Genomic DNA, 22,869 nt, shown 5'->3' on the forward strand with positions numbered 1-22,869 from the left:
TTTATTTGGGGACGCCCGATGATACACTGATCCAGAAAACACGTCGTTTAGAACACAGAAGGGTATCGACTCAGGGAAGAAATTATGCTGCATCGGAATGTTGTTGGCCCTTGCCGATTGGTAGGGACGTGTCTGCCAGCTGTCGTGGACGGCTCGTGTTTTGCTTGCATGAGATGGAGAAAAAAAATCGAAGTGAAAGAGATCTTTATAGGGCGGGAAGATTTCGGATAAGTTTGCTGGTGCCTCAAAATACGTATAGAAGGGGAACTACAAGTAGCCTCAACATGCAGCACTATTGGAAGCGCCTGTCTGCTACGTGGATGGTTCGCAATTGGCGTAAAATTGTTTAGAACCACGTTTGCGAATGGATAACACTATACTTTGGTATTAGTTTCGCAGAATACATCAAGCGCTGAGAGTAGCTGGGCATAAAAGGAAGAAAGAAAAGGGGAATATGACTGGCGAAAGAAACGGGATGACAGAACGTAAAGCAAGGCGCAAGCTGCCTATAAAGAAAAACGAAACTATGCGGCGAAAGCGAAGGTGCACGCCCGCGCCATCTGCTGTCGTCGTATTAAAACGCAGTGGAGCGAAAAAATTGCACGCGGTCGGGAACACGCTTTTCCACTGTGACCTTGTGCTCCAAGCTCGGTGTGCCGTACCACGATATCGCCTGGCTGCGCCCTTTTAACTTTCGGCGCGGCGACGTTCCTGTCTGATTACGCCACCTGAATGCTTCCTTAACTCCCTGGAAAATAATACGTAAAAGGATTATGTTTTGTTTGCTCGAGCATATTTGAAGTTGCTTTATTGCTGCTTTTAGCACGAAAGTGCACATTCCTGACCGAAGTGCTTGAAGAGTAGCAATAAACGCGATAACGCGGTTTTCTTTTGGTGGTACGGTCAGTCGGTCGTAAAAGTTTACTGGACAGACGTACCGCTGCAGATGTGAATTCTTGTTGTGCTATGCCCTGGCACTTCTAAATTAGTGGATTAGTATGTTCATTAAAAAAAGAACTACTACAGACTTAAACATTAAATTTGAGGATATGTGCCCGGGCTTCGAGGAAAATAATTTTGCTTCTCCTTATATAATGTCCCGTAAGCTTGTGTGGCCGAGTGTGCGTAAAGCTCGCCTTTGCAATTGGCGCTGTGGGAGACGGAGTCTTACGTCCTGGTGATATACAAATGTTAGCGAAAACCGAAAACGGGAGTCGCTTCTACACTCACTCACTCACTCACTCACTCACTCACTCACTCACTCACTCACTCACTCACTCACTCACTCACTCACTCACTCACTCACTCACTCACTCACTCACTCACTCACTCACTCACTCACTCACTCACTCACTCACTCACTCACTCACTCATACACCTGTGTGACGTATACACTATCGTTTTCTTCGGAACTCGTGGGGTGCTACTTATACAAAGGCGTGACTTATTATGTCCGAAAAATAGGGTACTTCCCGTGAACTTCTTGTTCTTTTATGTTAAGAATTAGGCGACTCGTTGATGCTTACGTCAGAGGGACTGGGATCCCTCTGAAGTTGCTCTATACAGCGGCCTTTTCACTATTTCCTAATGTTGCACCGTACTTTGAATAACCTTGTAATGAAAGCAAGTTACACACAAAGGAAAAGAAAGAAAAAGAAATAAAGAAGGGAAAGCTAAAAGAAAGTTGCAGTTTCGCTTAAAAGGCGAAGCACCGATTGCGATAGCAAATTCTTACAGAGCTATACAAAGTAAGGATAATAGTTTTATCGGCCCTATAAACTCGTGTACATTTGCTTACTAGCTAAATTAAGTAGCGTGGTGTCATGCGGCCACAGGCGAAAAGACAACTGACTCGATGACCGTGTACACTCACTGTCGAAACGCTGGCGTGAGGAAGAGCGGCAGCAGCAGCGAGCGAATTGACCTTCGTGCTGCGTCTCACTTCAATAATAATAATATTTGGGGTTTTACGTGCCAAAACCACTTTTTGATTATGAGGCACGCCGTAGTGGAGGACTCCGGAAATTTTGACCACCTGGGGTTCTTAAACGTGCACCTAAATCTAAGCACACGGGTGTTTTCGCATTTCGCCCCCATCGAAATGCGGCCGCCGTGGCCCGGGATTCGATCCCGCGACCTCGTGCTCAGCAGCCCAACACCATAGCCACTGAGCAACCGCGGCGGGTCTCACTTCAATGCGAACAGAGCGGTGAGAACGTAGCGCACACGAAGCTATCAGCCCTTGGTGCATTTAGACTCTGTACTCATCACAGATACCTTTAAAGATAGCATCCGCGCAGCCATGCTCAGGCAAAGCGGGAGTAGAACCCCCCCCCCTCTACATTTCGCGCGACGGAAGACTGCGCGCTTCCTACCCACCTTCCTTCCTTGCGCGCGCGAGATCGAGCTAGCATCTTCGGGTCACCCTCGCACACTTTCACTCGCACCCGCAGCATGTGGCACACGGCCACGGTGTTAGCGGGCTTGGACTTTATACGGGACATCACGGCGACGCCGACGGCTGAAATGCGCCCGGAGTGGCCATATAATTTTTATGGTAATAAAACGTTGCGACGGTACGTGTGACAATAGCCGCGAAAGCTGCGTATGGGACCCTTAGCTCTTGCCGCCGTTGGAGATAAATGCCGCATAACTGCACTGTTAAATAAATTGAGGGCGTCTTCTACGGAAGAGCTCATTCAACGCTTGCTCGGTGTGCTATTCAGGGTGGGTAATTCTCGCTGCTGTTGCATAATAATCGGGAAACGTCGCGTTTGCGCCGGCCACGACGGCGCACGTCGAAAGGGCCGTGATATAATCTCTTTCGACGACAAATATGGCCGGCGAGCTCGGAACCGTAATCCTTTAAGCAATGCGCATTTTACCGGCGCTTCCAAAGCGCGCGCTTCCTAAATGGTTGCCTCGCCGCTTAAGCTTTCGTTTGTTTTTGGCACTGCGTGCACATTAATGCCCGTTGACACCGAACCGCTTTGCTTCGTTCTTTCTGTTCCGCGACCTGCTGAAAAAAATGCGCAGCGTCATAAACGGCGACGTCGGGTGGCGTGTACAGAGAAGCAATTTAGGCTTAGCAGTTTACGTAGCTAAAGAAACAAAGAAAGAAAGCGCGTGAAAGCGCGGATGCTACGGGCGACGTTTTTCGCCGAGTGCACAGAAGCTATTTAGGCTTAGTTCTCTTCGTGACTTCGCAGGCAGACCATCGAGAGCGCCGCGAGCGTGAATGCTGCTCAGTATGCGAGGCATTTAGGCTTAGGGCTGCGCGCGCTTTTCATCTTCGCTACGACGGAGATAGCTGGAATGAATCGTTTAAGCTTACTGTAGAGCGTATCGTATGTCGGCGTCCCATTCTCCTCGCCGCTTTGATGGGATTTGGCGGTTCGGCAGATTTCGAAACCATCGTGCCGATGCAGAGGCGAAGAGTCTTGCGCATGCGCGGGGCTTGGGCTGTTGGGACGCGCGCTGCTCGTGATGCCGAGGAATATTCGCCCGTGCAAAGAAGCAATATGCTAATTTATATAAATTTGTCGTTTCCTTTTTTTCCTAGTTTTTTTTTACACGCAAATTTTGTACCGCATGTTGAAGCGAAGCCGCCGTACTGTGTCACTCACATCTCGAGTAAATCTCGAAGAGTCTCGTCGACCGTCGATCCGGGAAGGAATACCGGCGCTACACTTGTCACGTTTGCCCCTAAAGGAAACAGAAAACACGATTTAATTGCCAGCCTGCGATAAACACTTCCCAAGTGCTTATCTGCGAAGTGTACACTGTATTGTAACAGTGGGGGTACTCGTAACTGCCCTCTCATGTAAGTGCCCGCCGCTTGTTTACCTTACTGTTCAAAAATCTTGAGCTCCGTCAAAGGAGTGATTACGCGTGTTTTCGATGTTATACATACTCTACCACACTCATGGCGCACGTAAGATGATGACACTTAGCGAATGTATTGCAATTTGTATGTACGAAATTCCATGCTACTATAGTTTGAATACTATAATTTGACGCCACGGTATGTCCCGAAACGCTCAACGGCACGTCATCGTCGTAATTATGACGTCATCACAGAAGGCAAATAATACGGCTAAATAATTTAGGACGCTGCTCATATATATATATATAGGAAAACATCCGCAGTACTGTCGCATATATATATATATGCGACAATACTGCGGATGTTTTCTTCTGGCTACGCTCGTCACTTTATCATGACGTCATGACAGGTCATGATGATGTGGGTGCGGCAACAGAAACTGGTTGGTAGAAACAACACCCACAAGTATTGCGCTGAATTACTATATCGCTGCAGCCTCCAAAAGAAGCAGAATTAATTAATAGCAAGAATTACAGCATCAAAAGAAGGAACAGAAGACGGGGAGAAAGTCAACAAAGCTCACTGGTAAACTTTATATTCAGCTTATTTTACCAACGTGTATCTTATGCATATGGTAAAGAACATCACATGCACCTAGCAGACGCCTCAAGGCCCAGCCCTATTGGAACTGTTCAGCGATCAGCAGTCAAGATACGCTTGTTGTTTGATCAATAGACTGATTGAATGTCTGCTGTCACAATTTCGCGACGATAGTGCGCCCGGTCTCTTTTCTGTTCCATTACCTGCAGATTGCCCTCAGTATTCCGTAAGTTATATCAATTTCGCCTCGACCTACGCTATAACAATTATTGCCTCAAGTTTTACGAGATCTGAGCTGAACTTGCTGAGCCCCTCATGTAAAGTCCCGTCCGGGGACACTTCAGGTTCACATCAAAATTAAACTGAAGTTCGTCATCTTGGAAACTGGTAAGCTTGAACTAATCAAAATGAACAGCCTTCAGCGAGCACAAGTAGGAAACATTCCAGATGTGGAGAAATTACAATTTGAAGTAATTCTTCTCGATGCAGTAATTCCTATTGATGAAGTAATTGCAGAAAAAATTCCCATTGGTGTCCTCGGTGTAGCCTGTGCTCGCAAACGCCGATGCGGAGTTGCTCATAAGCCGTGGTAGTTCAGCGTTAAAGTGACACCACGGAATATAGTTGCTTTTTTTTTGGTGAAGGGGGGGGGGGGTCTAATGCTTGTTTCTGCTTGCTGTTTGTCTTGCTTCCGCCCCTTAAGTCGGTGCTGCGCGAACACTCCAGCGGCCCGAGATTTCCCGCCGAGTAAAGACCGCGACGAAACCGTCGTCGGCACACGATGGAGCGCGAGAGACTGACCGCGAGTATCTTTACGATGCAGCTGGCGAGCTTCCATAACGGGGGGCGGGGGACCGGAAGCAGGGCTATCATCCGGTCGTTTCGGCGATCAATGTATTCAAAGCCTGGGGGGGTACAGCTGCTTCGATCCGCGTCGAGGCTGCTTAGGGTGGCGCGGATGATATTCGGGATGCCGATCCCTTCCTCCCTTCGACGGCGGCCGCATTTGGGGATAGAGTGACAGAAGTGCGCGCCCTGGGTGGGCATTTGTTTCCGAGCCTCGCATGAAAATAATTTATGCCTTTGTCGGCACAATACGAGGGCGAATCCCACAGTCGAGGTGGGCGCCAACGGCCGGTCAGTTCTTTTTTGTGAAGCAGGCTTTCGTCACACTCTAAGGGTGCCGGATTTAACGTGACGCAAAAGTTAAAGTGAGGGCGAGACAGACGGACGTACGGACGGGCTGGCAGCCAGTCGGACAGACGGACGAACGGACGGACAGAGAAATTGTTACGTGTTATATATGCATATATTGTTATAACATGTAGAGAGAGAGAGATACAGAGAAATACTTTAACGTGATCTGAGCACTTTCGCACGTAAAAAAAAAAGATAACGCTTCGAGGGTATGACGTTTGGGAAAGATTTACATGATACATTATATTAAACCTAATCTTGATCGAGAAACGCCGGACCTGGCGTCATCGAGATTATCCTGACGTAGAGGTAAGGTTGCTGACCTTGTGCAGAAATGAGGCTAGGTAACGCGACGTTGATTCTAAAGGAATGAAGCTAAATGATGGTGACGCGCGTGTTTCATGTGCCTTCGGTCGTGTCCAATCGCCGCAACGATTACAGCAACCGAGCGAGTCAGTGCATCCTTACGTCACGACGCATCCACTGCCGTGGGTAGCGAAACCGAAATTTTGTGGTAGGCACAGGTACCATATGAAATAAGTGATGTATAAAACACGTCATCTATGACGTGATTCCGGCCTCTCATTTGCTTCCTGCTCACAGAGTTAGCCAAAATAATCGCCTTCTAGATATATTCCTGCTATCCAGAGAGCATTGGGGCGCAGATTTGGGCACGACCTCTTATTCGGGGTTGGAGCTCGAACGTTTGCAAGTATATTTTTTGGAGGATTTAGAGACCTTTATTTAACGCAAGAAAAAACGACATATGGCAAATGTGGCGTCAATAGTTCTTTATGTGTCTCTCCGAAAGTAATCTCTTCAGCATGGTGCCCAACGAAGCAGAGGAAAGAATTTCGTTAAACCGCGCTGTGTTGGCTCAAATATTTCCAGCGCCGGTAGAATTTGGGATCGTGCTGAAAGGTCATTCCCGCAAGCCGGTCCGGCACGCCCCCACCCACCCACCCACGCACCTACCCACCCACGCACCTACCCACCCACACGCAGGCACGCACGCACGCACGCACGCACGCATGGACACACAACGGCAAACGAAAGAAACTGATCACAAATAGACTCGCCTGGTCTTACGCGAGTTGTTAGGGACTGCGAAAAGACGCGTTCCCTAACGCGAGAGGACTATACTGAACCCGCTTCCGACACCCTCTCCTAGGCCTCTTTAACGCTGTACGACTTTTTTTCGGGGGAACAAAACGTGGACATAATGCGCTCCGTGAAGCGCGCGGAAGCTTCTTCGGGGTGTCTTGTGTCGCAGCTCTTCCTGTAACGTTGGCATCGCGAGTGCCTCCTCGCCTCGCGGTCCTTTCGAGCGCCAACGCTCGCCGGAAAATCTCTTTCGAAACTGGAAACGGGTGCCTAGTTTTACAAGCGACCACTTCGTTTTCCTTTCTTGTTTTCTCCCCCGGGGCCACGTGATTCGCCTACGCGCCGCGTCGACCGGACTGCTCCGCCTTGGGGCGGCGGTGCCTGCGAAGGATTTCACGCCAACGACGGGCGCCTAATCCGTGGGGAGCGCTCAGCGGCCTTGCTCCGGTTCCCCTTTCCTGCTTTCCAAGAAGATGCGCTTAGGGACGACGGCGCTGCGTCAGTTATTTTTGTCCTTTTTTTAGCCAGCTTTCGTCAACAAGAAAGAGAGAGAGAGGAATAACAGCATTTATTTTTATGCGAAGCATATTACGAGAGCTCAACCCAGCTCCTCAGGCGCGGCGGTGTCGCCTTGAATACCACGTGACACCGTGACGTCACGACAGCGGAGAAGCGGCGCTCCAACTCGCGCCGTCGCTCGCGGCGTCGCCCCCCGCGTCGGACGCGGTGAGCGTCGAGCAACGCAGCGTTCGGCGCGACAACGAAGTGTGCGCCTGAGCAAGCGCCACACGCCTGAGCCGACGCCGACGACGCCGGCTTTTCTGCGAAACGAGCTCCTTAACGCTGTCACGTTAAAATAAAGGCTTGTATGCTTCGCATCCTGGGCTTAACCTTAGCTAAGCCACAGCCATTTTTTTGTGAAGCCTCGTCGTCATCATCGTTATACCAGACATTTTCTTTTGAGACCACGAGGAATGTTTAATCATTGGCCGTAACAGATGGCGTAATTATGTTTGATCTGGGTGGCTGGAAGAGGCGGCCATTATTTGCACAATAATTCGAAATGCCTAATGGTCCTTTTCTGCGTACGGTTTCTGCCCGTGTGCAACCGCTACTCCATTACTATTGGGGCAGGCCGGGTCATTGCGCTGCCTGCGAAGTGGCTGCTGGCGACCCCACGGGCTGGCGACCCCACGAGTGATTAACGTAGCTCACAATAAACGAAAACTATAACAAAAAATGGCTGTGGCTTAGCTAAGGTTAAGCCCAGGATGCGAAGCATACTAGCCTTTATTTTACTTGTTGAACCACTGTTTAGCCTGGTGAACTGCTGTTGCTTGGCTATCTTTGGTTCGGCTAGACGAAGAAACAACTCATGCAGGCGAGCGCACGAGCTGAGACCCGGCTATGTAGCTACGCGGCCGCAAGCTAGCGCAAGAGTTGAGCCTCCGTTTTTGCAGCTGTTATGACGTCATATGGTAGCTACGCGGCCGCGCGCGGCGCAGCAAGGAAGAGCGTGGTTGTGCGGCTAGTGTGCTTCGCATAAAAGTGAACGCCCTTGCTCTACTGTGAAGAGGGGTGCAAGCGAAGCGCGTGATCCGCGGCTCCACATTGTCGTAACGTCTCGGCTTCGCGCTCCCTCACGGCGAGGTCCGCACGTCGACGACGAGCCCTTTCTGAATCGAGTTCCTGGCGGCATTCGTGAAACGCCGCCTGTTTTTCGGCCGAACGCACGACGCGCGACCCGCTCCCGTTCCTTCAACGCAGCCTGCTCTTCGGCAGAACGAACCTTAAGCGGCCGCCCAGTCTGACTGCCGGGCCTGAACTGGTAGGAGACGGCGGGAACAAGGAGAGGGAACACGCGAACGCTCTTTCCCTCCTCGAGAAGGAGGGGACGCCTTTGATTCCCTCGCGCCTTGCGCTGCGTCTACTTCTTCATGAAAACACCGCATTCACTAGAGGCGCTTTTGTACCACTTTGAAGCATCGAACTTAAAATAAACAAAAAAAAAACTCGTGGCTCAGTGGTATCGTCTCCGTCTCACACTCCTGACACCCTGGTTCGATTCCCACCTAGCCCATCTTGCAAGTTGTTTTTTTTTATTCATTAAATGCCTGCTGGGATTTATCGCTCACGGCCAACGCCGCCTACGCCGACACCGACGCCGACGACACCGGCTTTTGTGCGACACGAGCTCCTTAACGCTGTCGTGTTAATATAAAACTTCGCTTTAAAGGGCGCGTGTGGTGAGCCAACAGTGATTGAATCGGTTAGCGTAGTCGTCTCGCAACCCGAAGATCGGTGCTTCGAGTCAGCAGACCGACGAGCAACTCCTATTTTCGCGCGGCTTGAGCTTTTTCGAACGGCAACAACGACGCGACTGCTACAGAAGCCTAGGGCGGAGCGGGTGAGGAGGAGAACCCGTCTAGAAGCTGTGGGTGATTGGAAGGCCCCCTGCCGCCAACTGCGGGTGAGGAAGGCCTGGCCCTTCGAGTACGACGACAGCCACAGCGCGAGTCCGGCAATACAAGCTTCGCTTGAAAAATTCGGCTGACAGTTGTGACGTCTTTTCCAGCGTGTCCTCGTGTGTTGTTTGCGACCCGTACCGGACGAAGCAGGCGAATGCGCCGCGTGAACGCAGAGTGATCAAGGCAGTCCTCGAAACAGAGCTCCAGCAGCGCGCAGCTCGAAGAAGCAAGTCGCAGTAGCGCATGCGCGCGCACACGTTTTTTTTCTTTTTTTTTTTGTAAAAGCACGCGTAGGAGTGCATGGGGCCCCATAAAATAGTTATTAGAGGGAGCTTTGGCGCTGGTCTCCATGGGAGCTGCAATGGGAGCTGCTGTACCTGCACGGGAATTATGGGAAGGAGACGGATTTGGCTAAACCTCGTCCCTCTGGCCTCAAGCAGCTTTGTAATCTCGTCATTTTCAGCAATGTATGCCGTATGATAAATGAACATTATTAAAATTTTCCGACGGCACGATTCGAACAGAGCACCTCCAGTACAGCAGCCTGACACTGAAGCCATTACGCAACGGGTCCATGCATCGACAGAGGACGCGGAACGCCCTTATGAACTTATCGCGCGAATTCTGGTGCCTTGAGACGCTAAACTTTGCATAAATAACTCTCGAGAGTTGCTTATTTGATTAAATGCTCCGCGTCACGCATCTGAGCTTCCATAGCGCTTTGCACGGTGTCCTTCAACTGCGTCCGATGATTTTTCGTGGCGATATATGTACCGAAGAATTCCGCCAATGTTTACGCCAAATTCATGTGCAGTGTGCAACCACGTGTGTTTTCAGTCGCGCCAGGCCTGGGCACCTTGGCCTCGTGCCCCATCGACGTCTGTCGAATGTTCGCGCATTTCTTTTTTTCTTTTTTTTTTGACTGACGTGGGTGAAGCTTCGTAGAGTAGAGGTCCCGTTCTCATAGTCGTAGGTTAGCGCGCCATCGAAGTCATCTCGCATGCGTTGTTGCCGGGTCATAGAAATGTCGTCGTTGGGCCGGCGTCATTGTTTCGTTGTTCTGTTACGCCGTGGCTGACACGGTGGCACATGAAGTTAGCAGGATCACCGTTAGCATGGTAGAGTCACCGGGCCCTGTGCCACAGCACAGTGACAGAGCGATAGTAGCTAAACCAACCAAAGGCCGGCCCTGTTCAAGCCCTAAATTAGTTAACTTGAATCATGGAGTTTTACGGGCCAAAATTACGATATGAATACGAGCTGCGCCGTAGCGGGGGCACCAGAAGTTAGAACCACCTGGGGTTCTTTAACGCGCACACGAATCGCAGTACACGGCCGTTTTCGCATTTCGGCCCCCATCGAAATGCGGCCGCAGTGGCCGCGGTTCCCCCCAGCCCCCCCCCTCTTTAAGTTATGCTTACTTTTCTTCATCGTCATTGCCGGGCCCATAATTGTGGATCCATCAAAATGGCATCCCCGTCGTCCTCACCGAAGTGGCCGCCATTGTTGTCGTCGTGCCTCGGGAGTCGTCGCGCGGTCGCGGCTCCATTGTCGTAGTCGTATCACAAATATCATTAGGGAGTTTTAGTTTAGGGAACGCCAGCGGCTTGCGTACGCAAGAACTAGGGACGACGGTACTGCGCACGCGCAGACGGTTCTGCGCATGCGCAGTGCTGTCGCCCCTATTTCTTGCGTACGCAAGTGTCTTGCGTTCCCTAAACTAAAACTTTAGTAGCCACAATTAGTAGCTTTACTATTATTATTAGCCACTTTATTATTTTTAGCCACTTTAGCCACAATTAGTACATGACCGGAGTTGTTGGAGAAATATGGGAGAGGCCTTTGCCCTGCAGTGGGCGTAACCAGGCTGATGATGATGATGATGATGATGATGAAACTAAAACTCTCTATTGCGTCCTCACTGTTGTCGTGACGTCATCGTCGTGCCACCGTCACTGCCAACGCATCTTTATCAAAAACTTTTTTTTTTGCTTGCAGTGCCTACGGATACGAGCAAAATGCGCGTAGCTAACCACTTGGCCGAGCATTGCGCGTCAAATGTAAGTATACGCGTCCACTTGACGTCGCAAGTTGCGTCGAGCTCCCCTCACGCAACACCCCGTTGCTCACGAATGAAAACTTTGTGACCTCGCAGTGTCGAATGGCCACGAGTTAGGCTATAGCGACGCCCGTGACACTCGAGTCTCTGCGCCGACCTGAGAGGCCCTTCGTCGGCTTTGTTCTGGCGGTGACTGATGATGCCAGCATCCTTTCGTCTCCGTCAGTGGCGCCGTCGTTCGCGCGAACTAACGCGAAATAGATGGGCACCTCTCTGCTCACAAAAGGCGAGTCTGTATATACCGGCGAAGAAGGGGCGGCTCAATGTCTCCTGCGACGGAGTTTTATACGCAGATGTCGTAAGCACCGCTGTTGGCGATACCGTTACGCAAGGGGTTCAACTTTCGGGAAGGGCGGGGGCCCGGCCGCCCGATGAGCAAGTAGACAAAGAAGGATCGCATTATGTCAAGCACACTCGCGTCCTCTTGGAGATGTCCGGTGAGACGGAGTTGAGAGATGAAGGTGAGTTGGAGTGGCTTGGAAGCCCCCACGTGCGTTCACGCGAGAACTGTGTATACTTGTGTTGCGTGCCGTCTGGAAGGGTCGCATAGTTTCCAGATTGCGCTCGGCGGCCCATGGCAAATATGGCCCTGGTTGCTTCCGCCCACTTTCGTAGGGCCAACCGCGCGATCTTTGCCGGGGCAGGCGTGAAAGTCGCCGCGGCCAATTTTGTCCCACAGACGAGCCGGTCGAAGTCGAGAGTCACGCTTTCGTAAAGTACTCGAGCGGCACATTTTGCGTTATACCTCCTGGTGCAGTGACTGCGAGCCGTAATATGCATCCCGGCGGCCTCGTCGGGTGACGTAATCGACTTCCTCTCGATGACCAAGAGCGAGTAGCAGTTTCACGTGCGAGCTTCGCATGCGGAGTCCGTCGCGTACGCATAAGACGCAAACTTTATGCGCAAGTTCAACGCGCGACAGTGAGACCGGAGGAAAATCCGTACGTTCTGCGCTTGCGCACTGCGACACAACGAGGTCTTTATGTGCGCATAGCCAGCCCACTGCTCACGTGAAACTAAAACTATCTTATTGCATTTAGCTACTGGTCACCATGTCGCAGGTTTGATACTTCATGGCGCGTAGAATCAAAAGCGCACGAAGTAAGCCTGCACGTTGGCTAGCAGTTCCTGGGATAAACTGGTGGGTGCATTTAATCATAGTTGCATTCCAGCGAAAATCCTATAAAATTGCCTCTCAAGTACGGGAAACGCGGAGCGAACAAGACGTATTTTCTGTTAGCGGGCACAAGACTCTAATACTGCTAAGTATAGTTAAAAAGTGACCTGGCGAAGGAGATTCCAAGTTCAACTTAAAGGGCCACAACATTTAACTGAATATGTAGCCAATTAAAGGCATTTGCAGATGCGACTGATATGAAACGCATTCTTCAAACCTCTCACAGGACATTGCTGAATCGGTTTTGAAACGAAACTACAAAAGCAAGGGCTTCCGCAATCGATTGTTATCATAGGATGCCCACACAGAGACGCTACAGCGTAATGGTAAAAGCACACGGAAAGTAACGCTGGAATAAACTACGGAAGCAAAGAGACATCGAAACCACGTCCAGCGGTGCTATCACGTGACAACAAAACAGAGAGAAAAAACGAGGACAATGGACAGAATAGGTAACACCCAAACAAGCGCCTGCTTCGCTGCCCTGTACTGCGGCCAAGTGTGATAGAAGGAATAGCAAGAGGGAGAATTTTCGGTAGAACCCACCTCACCACGAATGTCGACGTTAATGCGATTAACACTGGAGCAAAAAAAGGAAATTGTGACGGATTATATTTCCTCCAAGTTCTTCACTTCTCAGTAGCCGACTTCAATTTTCTGTTACTGACATCATCTCCGCCACACTGAAGATGAACGCCTCTCTCGCTGAATGCAGACTCGGGTCCCCATTCCGTTTTCTTCGCTTCTTGCTCCACAGTCGGCCGCTTTTTGATACCGGCACTTTCGCTTTTTCCGTGGCTGACTTCTTCAATTTTTCTGGTGCCCTGATTTCATCACTTCTCGCCTCTTCTTCCGCTTTTCTAATCCGGGCACCGACTCATTGGCACAGGCTCATTCTGGAGGATTGGGCAAGAATGTTCCCGTAAGTACCCAGTGTCAGCTGCCCGGTGGTACAAGTCCAGTGGGCCGAGTTGTCTATTCCCCAAGTTGCCTACTATTCGGGCACGTACCCAGTTGGCCAAGTTTGCGTGGTAGTAGGTTATAGACACGGACATACCGAAAAGTGTGTGAAGTCACCAAATAATGCTAATTGCAATAAAACAGGGAGGTATTGAGCACTCGTGCGCATGATGGAAGCTGCGCACGAGGTATATAAACGGCCACTCAGGCAAGCGCACTCGAGGAGCTGCGCTAGTTCACAAAAGCAAAGTACAAATAAAAAGAAACAGTCGTGCATCTAGCCTCGGTACTTAATAATTGTATAGTTAGTGTGCACGTACTAATACACACCAAGAATGTAAATCTCTTCTAGAAAATTTTTAACGTTCCCGAAAGCTGTTTGATAAAGTATGCCACGCAGTTGTTATGGTCAAACTTTCAGCGTTGAACTTTGGACATATATTACTAACATGACTGGAATAATTTCTTGCCAGTCGACTTGAGTATGTCACGGTTAACCATCACGATTCTTCACCATCATATGTTCCATATGGCACAACTCAGGGCTCAGTTTTAGGCCTATTGCGTTTCTTAATTTACATTTACCAAGTTGGGTTTCTTCTAATATTCACCTTCACGCCGAAGACTGTGTTAAATATCAAGGCATTAGCAGTGAGCACGATGAACAAATATTACCATGTGACTTAGATTCCATAATGGGTGGGTGCGATAAGTGGCTTATGGAAATTAAGTTTTGATGAATGCAAATTAATGCATGTTTCTCGCACAAACGAATGGCGCCCAGTTTATAAACTGCTAAGTAGTACGCTTGAACAAGTCTCATGCCACCGGTATCTCGGAATTACTATGACGTGTGATCTAACATGGAAAGCAGTTCTAACCGATCTAAACCATCTAACGTGGAATTCGTCACCGTAATACTTATTAACTCAACGTGAATGCTGGGATACTTACGTCGAAATTTATCTAACGTGGAATTCGTCACCGTAATACTAGTTCTAGCACTAATGCTAAGATACTTACGTCGAAATTTCTGCAAATCTTTAACATAACTAAAATTGTTTCTTTATAAAACGCTTGTGCGCCCGAAATTAGAATATGCCGCTGCTGTTGGGGACCCCGAACGTGACAACCTCATTAATGAAGTTCAACTGATCCAGAACAATGCCACACGTTTTATACTAGCCAGTTATTTTCGTACATATCCAGCATAATAGCCATGAAAGCCAGTTTACCGTTGTCTCAGTTATCGCTACGCAGAAAAGTTTCGCTTATGCTTATTTGAGATAGTCTACCATCATCATCATCTACACGCTGAGCTCATCCATCCACCTAAGTACCTTTCATCGCAGGCTGACCATATTAGTAAAGTAGGGTGTGCATCCTCTCGCACACTCTTTCATACCGAACATCTCACGTGACTGGAACCACCTGCCTGTCAGTCTTGTTTCTATCCCGGATCATGCTTTGTTCAGACAATCCTTTCTTTTTTTTAATTATAAGGTTTTACGTGCCAGAACCACTTTCTGATTATGAGGCACGCCATAGTGGAGGACTCCGGAAATTTTGACCACCTGGTGTTCTTTAACGTGCACCTAAATCTAAGTACACGGGTGTTTTCGCATTTAGCCCCCATCGAAATGCGGCCACCGTGGCCGGGATTCGATCCCGTGACCTCTTGCTCAGCAGCCCAACAGACAATCCTTATTTGTATTTCGTTATCATTGTAACTAACTCTGTCATATGGCGAGTCATTTTGCATCACGCTGTTTGTTTCTTGTTTTGTCGTTATTTCTTGTATTCTGCCTTAATAGTTTTTGCAGTACCGTTTCTTTCGTATAACTTGTATAATTTACCGTTCCTTTGTAACCACTTCCCTCTACATTGCATTTGCGTTTGAGAGTATTTGGAATAAATAAATAAATAAATAAATAAATAAATATATAAATAAATAAATAAATAAAACAATTGTGCATGACACTTGATGACCCTGGGGATATTTCTTGTCCTTCAAGACATACGTGTGAGCGCGTTAGAATACATGTCTACGTGATATTTCGTGGACAATGAATGAATAATAGCTGGCGACTTCATCGACAGTCATGCTTTTATCGCGTTACTAATAATAATAAAAGAAGAACTTGCGATCATTTAGATAACTACAGTCGGGTACAACTTAAGAAGGCAGGAGGAGCCCCTCCCAGATGACCGAAGCGCTGCAGACGACTGCCGCCGTGACTAATTAAGTAGTACCTTTGACGCGACCTGGCCCAATTCGAAACACGTGGTCATGTTCTTCGTTGGCGGGGTCATCGGCCGTCCGGCTCATGACGTCATTCCAGAGTGCACGCTCATTGGTGGAGGCTCGTGTGCACACCCATCTTTGAGGGCCATGTGCCGCTTCCTTTTCAAGTTGTATGCGACTGTAGAGCCGCGATACGCAAAAATAAACGTACATGTCGCATCAAGCATTTTATGCAGCCAGAGACACCGTTCGAATTATGTATACAACGTTTATTTTTTTTTTTTAATTCGAAGAAGTTTTGAGGAAAATCGCCTGTAACAGCTACAGTTTTCCCGACTTTTCAGAAGGATCTTTACAAGAAAGCGCAATTTATGCGCACGACAGATCACAATTTTCGGGTAACTAATAGAAAGGTGGACTAATGCATATTACAATTATTCTCCTTAAGGCACATGTCGCACTGCAAAATTGAAGCCCAGCAGTATTCCAGTCACGTCTAAATAATAGAGATGGTAAAGCTGGCACTATTTTCGACACGTCCGAGATCAAATACCGTTACTATTTACCCCTGTCAATTCGCTATCTGCCCAAATCACCATGAATAACACTTTAATTAAATTGGCAGAATGGGGTGCTAAACGGGAAATGGTAATTAACCATCCGGAAACTGTGCCGATGGGCATTACTAATAAACGCAACACACTTTTATTTGCCTACCATATAAAGAACAACCTCCTTGAAGAAGTTTAGGAATCCAAATATTGGGGACTGACATTAACTACTACCCATATAAAAACATATACTCTACAGCCCCAAAGAAATTGGGCACTTTGAAACATAAGTTTGGCGAATCTTCCCAATTAAAGACATATAAAACTTTTATCAGACCCTCTTTGGAATACGTCAGTGCTGTATGGAACCCTTTTATTCAGGAAAACGTAGAAAAACTTTAAAAAAATTCAAACATTAGCCATCAGCTACGTTTACAAACGTTTCAAACGTCTTCACTAACCTTCGCCGGTGTTAAAATTGGCCGAACTTGAACCACTTGTTCCAAGAAGAAATACAGCACGCTTGATTTTTTTAGCTGCTCTTTATTTTGGTAAATTGGGAATAAAACCTTAGGACTACTTGGAGAAACATACTGGTCGATCCTCACGTCGTAAACACATGGTCACATCAAATCTGTATTCTCAAGGAGTAACTTATATTATAATCGTTCTTCCCGCATACAATTGCAGAGTGGAATTCATTGCGATTTATTAACATGCACGTTTTCGTTTTTCGTTCGCACCCTCTTGCGCTTATACTGTTGTGCGCAGTACTCTACAAAAAAAAATTAGTACTGATATCAAATACTGATAATGAAAGGCGTTTGCCGTCCTACTAGGATTGTGCGAAAATTCTATGGAAGGAGATTTTGGGAAATTTGGCTGGAACGCCAACGTATTTCCTCGCCCATTTATTTATTTATTTATTTATTTATTTATTTATTTATTTATTTATTTATTTATTTATTTATTTATTTATTTATTTATTTATTTATACGTACTGCAGGCCACGTTAGGCACAAGCAGGAGCGAATCAAAACGTTCCCAAGTGATAACAGCAAGTCATTCTATACAGTGAAAGGTGCTTGTACATAACGTTAAGATGATAGAAAGAGGGTTATATGGATCAGAGAGCAAACGGGTATAGCCAATATTCTAATTGGCATTAAGAGAAAAAATGGGAGCTGGGCAGATCAAGTAATGCATAAGTTATATAACCGGTGGACCGTTATGGTTACAGAATGGGTACCAATAGAAGGGAAACGCACTCTAGGGCGGCAGAAAACTAGATGGAGCGACGAATTTAGGAAATTTGCGGCTGCTAGCTGGAATTGGTTGGCGCAGGGCAGGGGTAATTGGATATCGCAGGGAGAGGCCTTCGTCCTGGGCAGTGGACATAAAATAGGATGATGATGATGATGATGATGATGATGATGATGAATGGTGGATTCGGTCAAATACCCATTGGGGCAGTGGAAAAGAGCACAATAGTAAGCGATTATTAGGGTTTGCATTTGCTAACATGCGTTACATAATATTGTAATAACAAGGAACGCATATATAAGCTATGCGGAATAGAACAGACAGCAAACTACAAGGAATATTTCAAAAACCGCGTTAGCTTTAGAATTTCCGCCGAGCGGACGACACCTAATACTGCTGCACATTTCCATAAGCAAACGTTCAAAATTGTTTGTTAGCGAATATTTTTAATTAGCGACCTGGAGACAGCGAGTTGCCGCGCGAGCAATTTCCCAGCTTCCTTATGTAATCCACAATGGCGGGTCTCAAATTTCTCTATACGCTCGCTGCTATCAAAGAAAAGTATGTTCCAAGTAAAAAAAAAAGCAACACGAAAAGAAGCACGTTTTAACGAAGGAGAAATTGACGGTGCTCAGAGCCAAAGTTGCACATTTCAAATTTTTTTTTTCGCCGAGCGAAGAGGAGAGCGTGTTTGGAGGAGGAGGGGGGGAGGGGCCAACCTCCACGGACGGCCCTCCGGGGACTCCTGGATTTCGAAACGAAGGTTTCGTAACGTGCGTGTGATTAAAGAACCGTGCCGCATTGCGTGTACGTCCTGAGCACAGCGACGTCGCACCCAGCGCCCTCTGGCTACGTAGGGCTCAGAGGTTCTCAGTTTGTAATTTCTCGGTAATTCGGCGAGCTTCTCGTCGGTGTTTGTCGAAGGCGTCGCGGCCCCATCGCGGATTAGGCAAGTCGGCCGCTGCTCTTAAAAAAAACGTAGCGGAAAGCGTTGACAAGCGAGTGGTATGTCTACAGTAACGAGCACGCCTAAGCGAAGTCTTTACCTCGGCAACGAATGAACGAGACTGGAGAAATTCTTTTTTCCCGGCATCCGCGGAACGGACTTTGAAAAAAAAGAAACTATTGTTGGATTCAAAAAGAAGTTAATGTGAAGCCGTAGTGTTAAATGCGCGACTTGAGTTTAGCCTTCAATATTGTAATAAGGTAACGAAATGCCGGGAAGCTCAAGAAACTGAAGCCCTATGTTCATAACGTCGTAATTTCGCAATGAAAAGGGATGGTGGGAAAACGCGAAGGGTACGTTTAGAATATCTAAAGGGGTCGAAATTTACATATTCTGTGTGACTATGGAATATGTTCATGTAAGATTTACATACGCTGTAAACTATAATTTGACGAATTTGTGCACTTCAGACGATACGGCAAATCTAGTGCACACAGTGGAATTATGTGTTCCTGGCTACGACTTCGTCATCTTAGTGCCTGAAAATTTTCTGAAAGTTCCAAAATTTTTACAAAAAATAGCAGGAACCTTAAATCGAAGTTTTGTCTCCTACATTCGGCCTTTCATGAAAAACTTCCATTCAACCTATTTCCGCGGGGTTCCAAGGAAACCATTTTAATGTTTTATAGAATATAAAGTCCCAAATGAAAGTCAGTCCCGATTTTATGCTTCTTCTTAAATCTGTAATCTATTAGCGGTTTCGTGCTATTATGGAATACATGAGGGGGAAATTCGCATTGTCTCTCAGAAGGCAGCATTTTTCACAGTCTATCTCGACCGCACGGGATAACAAGCAGCTAAATACATTGACATTCGGGTTGCTTTTGTCCAGGGGTGCACCAAGGTGAGATTTAAAAAATTTCTTGGTTAGGATGCCCATGTATTTTCCGGCACATTTTGGACACGAGCACGTCAGAACTGACGCCGGCTACAGTCTGAGTATTTCTGCTAAAGGAATGTGACTTCATTACTGCTCATATTAAACTTTGCAGTTCCAACATGCAACTTGCAATGCTTACCAAATCCTTAATCAGTAGAGTTTAATGAATGAACTAGCTGAACATTGGGACTTGTCGTGAATAAAAAATGATCTCTTCCAGTTAATCCCTCTGGGCAGAAAGACGTTATTTTGCGTTCTGGTACATAGAGTTTAAAGAAAATGTTTGTTCCAAACAACAACAACAACAACAACAACAACATACTACAACTACTACTACTACTACTACTACTACTACTACTACTACTACTACTACTACTACTACTACTACTAACAATAATAATAATAATAATGAAGATTACTACTACCAGTACTGCAACAACAAATAAACAGTGGACGTATAAGTCGCTCGGTAAGTGCACACAGGTTCTTGGGCCAACACCGCTCGATATCGTCAGTAGGGCGAATCGACGGCAGACGGCATTGGGTGCACAAGATGCATAGAGACAAAAGATCGAAGACATGCAGGCAAAACGCCAGAACCATAGGCACGCATAGCATACCTGATTGGCTCGAGCACGCTAAGTGGCTATTTGTCACCGCCCTGTATATCAAAGGGAATGCCAAAAGACCATAACTATCAACAGCAGCGTAGAGACGTGCGGGAACTTGCACGCAAGCCACACATGCCCCGCGCTACGAAGCCTTCGTGCATTGCGCTGCACTCGGTAGCTTAGAGGCGGAACACGAGTTGAACAAGGCTTAAGGAACGGTCCGGTGGATAGATGGATGGATATAAGGTAGGAGCGTCCCCTTTGAAACGGGGTGATGGCAGTTGCCACCATGCTCAGCTTTTTATTTTTGTTTGAGTGGGCGATAAGAGCGGCGCCTGTTGGCCGTCCTCCCGGAAAGCTCGTTATGAAAGCGTGGGGCTTTCCTTAACGTTGGCCCCTGGTCTCCCGAATGTCAAAGGTTGCGAGGAAAGCCATTGGGAGAGCGGGATACGGACGTAACACTGAGACTTCCCGAACGTGGGTGGGTTAGCCATAGGGAGAGCACTTGAGGGAGGAAGAGGAGGAGGGAAAGAAAGAAGGAAGAGGAGTAGGGAGGCGTGAGGGGATGTCTGCAGCTAGTGCGAGCTAGTGCGAGCCCAGTCATCACGGCGATGATATGGCGTAGGTGGATTTGGATGTGCATTGGCTTTATGCGGGAAGTACTTTGATAATGTGTTTGGTAAGCCACATTTGATGGAGGGGGAGAGAGTTTAATTAAAATGGAGCATGTGCGGCCCTGCTGTGTATGCTACTATGAGTTCGCATTGACGTACTGGCAACTGCGTTGGGTTGCTGGAATTCAGAAAGGCGAAATTAGCCCTCCAGTATCATTGTAGAAGGATCGACATTTGGTCGAGTTGGTCCTGGTTGGCCATCTTGAAGGGGCAGCGCAATATGACGAAGACAGAAGGCAAGCACACAGCGCTGTCCTGCATGTTTCTGCCTTCTATCTTCGTAATATTGCGCTGTCCATTCAAGATGTTCCCTCAATATCTTCACTGACAAGCAACCCTTTCCGGCCCAATATTTAATGTGCGAAAGTCCTGAAAGAAAGGTTCTATCAACCCCTTCTGAGTTATTATTTCTGCAACTTCCGGTCAACAATTAGGATCAACTGTGGCCTTTAATGTGTATTTGATGGCTCGAGATGCTGATTGAAGCGCTAAAATTTAACGCAGAACTCCAAGCGGCGTTTGTGACGATTTCACTTGTGGATAATACAGCAAACCAATAGCCCACAATGTCATTACTTAACTAATCACGTTTCGACTCAAATAACGTTTTAGTACGTATGTGCTCATAATGGCGCGAAATAAAAGTGGCAAGTTGCTTTAATATGGTGTGTGTGTGTGTGTGTGTTTGTGTGTGTGTGTGTGTGTTTGTGCGCGTGCGCGTGCGTGCGTGCGTGCGTGCGAGCATGTGTGGAATGTGGTGTTATTGCTACGCGATCGGGGACGTAAGTCCAGTTTACTCGTCGACAGAGACAAGGCCAAACCACCGGGCAGGGGGGCAAGCAAAGCCAGCTTCGCTTTAAAGCTCGCGCTATCGGAAAGCTCAGACTGCAAACCCCAACGCGAAGCAGCGTTGCCCAGCCGCGCGAAATGCAAGGAGGGTCGGTTCTTGCCGCGATGCGCACCGTTCGCTCACAACATAGCCCGAACAATCGGTGGCCCCGATAGTCGGGCCAGCCCCGTCCACTCGCCGAAAAATTAACGAAACAACGCGAGCGAGCGAAGTGGCTCGGCGGGCTGCGCCTATCTCCAAGTGTTGGGACCGCGGCATTAACGTTGCAGGAACTCGTGCGCTCCGGCCGGCGACGATGGCTCGCGATGGTTCCCTGCAGAACCGACAGAGGGCTAGTGGGCCCGGACCGGCGGGCGATGTTTTGTGCCGGGCGCTGCGGCTCTCTCGTGTGAGCGACGTTGATTAGGGACACGCCGACAGGGCGCGGGTTCAGTTTTCGCCCGCGGAGTGTCTCTCCTCCTTTATCCCTTTCTCCCGTTCTCCTCTCCCTTCCCTCCTCTATACAATCCCGCGCCACCTCTGTTCCTGATGTGCCCGACTGGATGAATGGGAGAGAGTGGTAGCTGTATACTGCTGGATTGCGGAGCAGTCTCCTTTTTTTTCCCTCTCCCGGAAGCGCCTCGGTAAGGGATTGAATTCAAATCACTTTCGTTTTCTACATGTAACGATTGGTAGGGGTTTTCGCGTGAAAAGAATGCTTAAACAGGTTGCCTGCCACTTCACCTGTCCCTAGCATGTTTAACTCGTGTTCCTGCTGTAGAATCTTTTGTGGCACTGCGCAATTCCTCGACAGTAAGAACCAGGCTTTCGACGTTATAAGCTTTATTTATCTATTTTGTTTTTTAGAAGACCTGACTAGAGGGCAGCATTGTAGAGTAAGTACAATTTGAGCAGTACAACTACGACGACAAAATAGAAAAAAAAGAAAACAAGTTATGTAAGTCCGAAGCATACTTTGCGATCTATGTGAATTGAAGCTTTAGTCAAGCGGTGAGTATCAAATCCCGCGCAACTAACTGCAAAGCGTGCAATAGGGATATTTCTTTCCGACGCACTGTGTAATCTCGTGCAGTCTTCGTGTTTTCCCTCTCCGTAAAAGTTCCAACCGCAATGGCGTGCTATATATATATTTATGCACTACAGCGGTCGCAAGCTATGGCAAAGTTCAAACACTGAATCGGGCCGATGTGTGAGACGTCTACCCAGCGATGTCACAAGTACGCACGCAATGTTTGGTGCTTGTCTGAGGAAGAACGCATCGTGATGGTCAAAAATGTATTAAATTGTGGGATTTTGCAGGCCAAAACAAAAGTCTGATTACGAGGCGCGCCGCAGTGA

At 47.9% G+C, this 22,869-nt stretch overlaps 1 protein-coding gene across 2 annotated transcripts in view; it reads left to right on the plus strand.

Annotated features, from left to right (window-relative positions):
* Nmdar2 (NMDA receptor 2) overlaps positions 1–22,869 on the plus strand; it is a 256,773-nt gene that overhangs the window by 17,803 nt on the left and 216,101 nt on the right. Inside the window, exon 1 of one of the 2 annotated variants that reach the window (XM_065427670.1) lies at positions 11,235–11,255. The exons of the other annotated variant lie outside the window; for it this stretch is intronic. The gene's annotated coding sequence lies outside the window, so the exon portion shown is untranslated. Of the gene's footprint in view, positions 1–11,234; positions 11,256–22,869 lie in introns of those variants that run through there. 2 annotated transcript variants of the gene reach the window in all.

Source organism: Dermacentor albipictus, chromosome 8 (genome assembly GCF_038994185.2).
Source record: "Dermacentor albipictus isolate Rhodes 1998 colony chromosome 8, USDA_Dalb.pri_finalv2, whole genome shotgun sequence".
NCBI lineage: Eukaryota > Metazoa > Arthropoda > Arachnida > Ixodida > Ixodidae > Dermacentor > Dermacentor albipictus.